Genomic DNA, 5,000 nt, shown 5'->3' on the forward strand with positions numbered 1-5,000 from the left:
CAGTACTCCTTGCAGTCACACCAAAAAACGTAAGCAGATCACACAGTACTCCTTGCAGTCACACCAAACGTCACCTCCCACAGTTACCAGCACCACAACAAAGTTCATGTCACACACAACGACTCTAAACACAATACAATCACGCAGGACGATTTTTTTTTTTCTACTTCTCATTACTACCCCGTCCACCTCACTTGCGCGCGAGTAAACCAGTATATGCACTGTTCATTTCTCTCACTGGTAAACTCTGATATTCTCTGCCAGTTACTGCAAATAGTTTTTTTTACGTAGGAGGGACACCGGCCAGGGGCAACAAAATTATAAGAGAAAAAGGAACCAAACAGTCAGAAATGATCGTCAAAAAATAGAGGTAAGTGTCTTGAAACTTCCCTCAGACCAGTTGACCTACACAAAACAGCGCCTGACCACTTACACCGTCTGTCACCAATCATCTTTACCGGCCTAGTTTCAAAGTCGCTCTTTTTCGCACTTCAGCCGTGATCAGGTTCTACAGTCAACTTCGGTCGCTGCTTTTAGTTCGGGAGCGTACCAAAATAAAAACAGGTAAGGAAATAGGGCTAATCCACAGTCTTTTGTAAGCTATCCAACCTAAACGCTTCCCATGTTGGTAAGCTCCTGAAGAAGTAGGAGACTGTGAAATTGGCCCATCATCACCTACATATCTATTGAACATTTGTATTTATCGATTCACAAACCCACAACAACAATAATATAAATAACAAGCAGGCGGAAGCGTCACCTTAATTAACGCTTCACGCTCAGAGGCCACAATGTCTAACCTCTCTCTCTCTCTCTCTCTCTCTCTCTCTCTCTCTCTCTCTCTCTCTCTCTCTCTCTCTCTCTCTATGAACGCTGCAGGACAAATGTTGTGTTGTTCATTACCTCAAACTCAATTCCTTCATCAGTCCACTCAACACAGCCTCCCGGACAACTATTCCCTCTTCAGTGACACAACCAACCCTCTCCTCTACATTGAGCATAAACAGACCACCCTCTACTAAATATCTCACGCATAAAAGAGGGAAAAAAGTAATGGGATGGAACTGTACCTGATGCTGGTGAGGTGATGGTGGCAGGCGTGCTTGTGGTGGTAGTGAAGGAAGCGATGTTGGTGGGTGGTGCAGGCAGCCTCACACAGGGTCACACAGGACACAGTGCAGGATTCAGTTCATGGTAACCCGTCCCTTCATGGCCATGCCCCCACTAGCTTACTTGCCTAGCTGTCCCGTGTAAGCCGTCACGCTGCCCCCTGCCCCTGCTCCGCTCGTCACCAGCACAGTGGAGGCAACACTGAGATACTGCCTGGCCTGCTGGAGGGAAGGGAAGATGACATGAAGCTCCGAATCAAAACTCACATTCTCTATACTTAAGGGAACATGTTGGTAAAAGGGATCAAAGGAAAGACATGAAGCTCCGAATCAATACTCACATTCTCTGTTCTACAGGGAACATGTTGGTGAAAGGAATCCATCTAAACAAACCTTCACTTATTCTCTCAGTTACCTATTGAAGAAAATATGAATAGAGTGATAAAAGAACGGAGCCAAAACAACACTTACTGAATGCTTAAGAGGAAACTACCTAACCATCAATAAGGGACAGGATTAATACGCAAACTAAGTAATTTTTTAAGCTACCCATTGAAATAAAAAATGAGAATAATATTGATAAAGAACCAAAACCATAACATCACACTATTTTTAATCAGAAACCTGCTCAAACCTAAAACAAACAAAAAAAAACAAAAAAGAAAAAAGGAGAAAGAAAAAAACTCATAAAATTCTCATTCACGCATTTGAAACAGTAGTTGGCAGTAATGAAGGTTGTGACGTGGAAGGAGGCGCAGGTAAGTGACAGACAGACAGACAAACAGACATGGAGGTGCACCACTTCACTAAAAGTTGACATGAAGGTTCACTGTTGAAATATATTAATCATTGGTCCCGTCAGTGTGTGTGTGTGTGTGTGTGTGTGTGTGTGTGTGTGTGTGTGTGTGTGTTTCGATCTAATTACTGACAGCGACCGCCCATCACCATCAACACCACCACTCCACCACGACTTCCATTTCCTATTCCTCTCACAACTAACATCACCATCACCACCATCTTAGTTTCTAGCCCCAATAACCACCAGTACCTATATTTCCCCTCTAACATCACTCACCACCACCTTTGTCACTGTTCCTCACCCTCCATCGCCACCCAGTAACATCACCGCCTGCCCCGTGTCGTATTTTCATCACCACACCACTCACCACCACCACCACCACCATACGAACATCACTTCTACCTTATCCCACTACTACTACTACTACTACTACTACTACTACCAATATACTCCTCCCTCCTTCATTACTTCACTATCATCACTACACTCACACCATCACGTCTACCCTAAAGAACAACAAGAACTACTACTACTACTACTACTACTACTACTACTACTACTACCACCAGCACCACCAGTCTACACGTACCCTTTCCCTCATCACCACCATCACCAGTGTCACCACTACCACCACCCCAGTCTTTTAAGAGCGGCACCAAAATGCATGCCAATTCCTGCCTCACTTCGCTGCGGCCTCAAAACACACACACACACACACACACACACATACACACACACCTTCATTACAAAGTCAGACGTGAAATGCCAATCAGAGAGAGAGAGAGAGAGAGAGAGAGAGAGAGAGAGAGAGAGAGAGAGAGAGAGGAAGGGAAGAAAATTAACAAGACGGGAAGCATTGGACCTTTTCCTTACACTTATTCCAAGAGACCTCTGGCGGTGGGATGCACAAACACACCCACGCTGAAGAGGAACGTGTTAATAATTATGCCGCCCGCCCAGCCAGCCAGCCCGCCAGCCGCCCAGCCAGCCACCCGCCAGCCGCCCAGCCAGCCAGCCAGCCCGCCCGCCAGCCAGCCACCCGCCAGCCGCCCAGCCACCCAGCCAGCCAGCCAGCCCGCCGCCCAGCCAGCCAGCCAGCCCGCCGCCCAGCCAGCCAGCCAGCCCGCCGCCCAGCCAGCCAGCCAGCCTCCGTTTAATTTGTTTTGGTTATGTTTCGTTCTGTTTTTAATTAATGTATAAAATGTATATATATCGACCCTCTGTCCGTGTGTGTGTGTGTGTGTGTGTGTGTGTGTGTTGTTATGTATGTGAAACAACACCATTACGCTCCATGTATACTTAACGTTCCCGTGTACGAATCACGTGTGTACATGGCCGACGCATGTTAAGAGAGAGAGAGAGAGAGAGAGAGAGAGAGAGAGAGAGAGAGAGAGAGAGAGAGAGAGAGAGAGAGAGATGTACAAGCAGACAAACAGATAGACACGTAGACTGACACATAGATACTAGATAGATAGATAAATAGATAGATAGATAGATAGATAGATAGATAGATAGATAGAATGATAGATGAATAAATAAACAGACAAACAGAAAGACGGCAAAACACATCAACAAACAGACAGACAGAATAGAGACTTGAACGAGTAGTGAGTGTATCCCCCTCCCTCCCTCTCTCTCTCTCTCTCTCTCTCTCTCTCTCTCTCTCTCTCTCTCTCTCTCTCTCTCTGGCAGTAGACACAGGCGCCCTTGATCCATCGACCAGTGTTCACATCCGAGGCTACGGGCATAATGTCAACAAAGAAAAGGGTGATCAAAGGGTGAAGAGGCGCCCCTTATTCAGTGCCCAGGGGAGGAGGAGGAGGAGGAGGAGGAGGAGGAGGAGGAAAGGGAGAAAGAACACATGGAAGAGGATTGCAAAAGGTAGTGAAGAACATGACGAAAGTAATGGGAAAGAACACTCAGGAGAGGACTAAGACGAAGTGACGGAAAGAGGAACGTAACAAAGAGAGGAATTAAGATGAATGACAAGCGGAGAAAAAGGAAGAGAAATAGTTCGTGTGGGAAAGAAAAGAATGAAGAGATGAAAAAACGAAGATAAGAGAGAACGAAGAGAAGAATGAGGAGGAAAATAATAAAGAAAGACACGAAGAAAGTGAGAATGAAGATTATTACTTAGAAGAATATAGAGAAGAGAATGAAGAGAAAGAAAAAAACTAAGGAACAGAGAGAGAACAAGCAACAGATCACTATCAGAAAGAAGAAGAAGAAGAAGAAGAAGAAGAAGAAGAAGAAGAAGAAGAAGAAGAAGAAGAAGAAGAAGAAGAAGAAGATGATGATGATGATGATGATGATGATGATGATGAAAAAGGAAAGAAAAAAGAAAAAAACACAACAGCAACAGCAACAACAACAACAACAACTACTACTACTACTACTACTACTACTACTATTACTACTACTACTACTACTACAATGACAAACAGAAAAAAAAAAGAAGAAGAAGAAGAATGTTTATAACCCCACGACCATGCATCTGATTCAACCCCCCTCTCTCTCTCTCTCTCTCTCTCTCTCTCTCTCTCTCTCTCTCTCTCTCTCTCTCTCTCTCTCTCACTCACAGAGATGATCGCCATTAATACAAGTGTCACTCCCGGGCAGGTGAGTGGCGGCCGCGCTCATTTACCTGTTCTTTGCTCTCCGGCGGGCGTTAATGAGTGCACCTGGCCGGAGTGAACATCTGGGGGAGGGGGTAGGGAGAGGGAGGAGGAGGGGGAGGAGGAGAGAGGGAAGGAAAGGTTGGCAGATCTATCGATGAGAACGAGAAACAAATTAGGTGGGTGCGAGAGAGAGAGAGAGAGAGAGAGAGAGAGAGAGAGAGAGAGAGAGAGAGAGAGAGAGAGAGAGAGAGAGAGAGAGAGAGGGGGGAGCTAAGGGAAATGGGCAGAAATATTATCACTAACAGCACAAACCAAACACATTGAAGGATGGAAGGAAAAAAAATGGAAGAAAGGAAGAAAAGTAGAAAGAAAGGAAGGAAAGAAGAAATGAGATGGGAAAAAACATACATGAAAAAATATATAGTAACAAAACGTAAAAGACAGAAAGAGACAAGAAGGAAGGGAGAAGAGGAA

General features: G+C 45.1%; 1 long non-coding RNA gene across 6 annotated transcripts in view; it reads right to left on the bottom strand.

Annotated features, from left to right (window-relative positions):
• LOC135090035 (uncharacterized) overlaps positions 1 to 5,000 on the bottom strand; it is a 135,790-nt gene that overhangs the window by 66,341 nt on the left and 64,449 nt on the right. The window contains exons 1-2 of one of the 6 annotated variants that reach the window (XR_010261740.1): positions 2,782 to 2,898; positions 1,071 to 1,328 (exon numbers count right to left, since the gene is read on the bottom strand). This is a non-coding gene — a long non-coding RNA (uncharacterized LOC135090035). The other 5 variants (XR_010261739.1, XR_010261737.1, XR_010261735.1 and 2 more) reach the window with 5 other exon arrangements.

This window comes from Scylla paramamosain, chromosome 34 (genome assembly GCF_035594125.1).
Source record: "Scylla paramamosain isolate STU-SP2022 chromosome 34, ASM3559412v1, whole genome shotgun sequence".
NCBI classification, from domain to species: domain Eukaryota; kingdom Metazoa; phylum Arthropoda; class Malacostraca; order Decapoda; family Portunidae; genus Scylla; species Scylla paramamosain.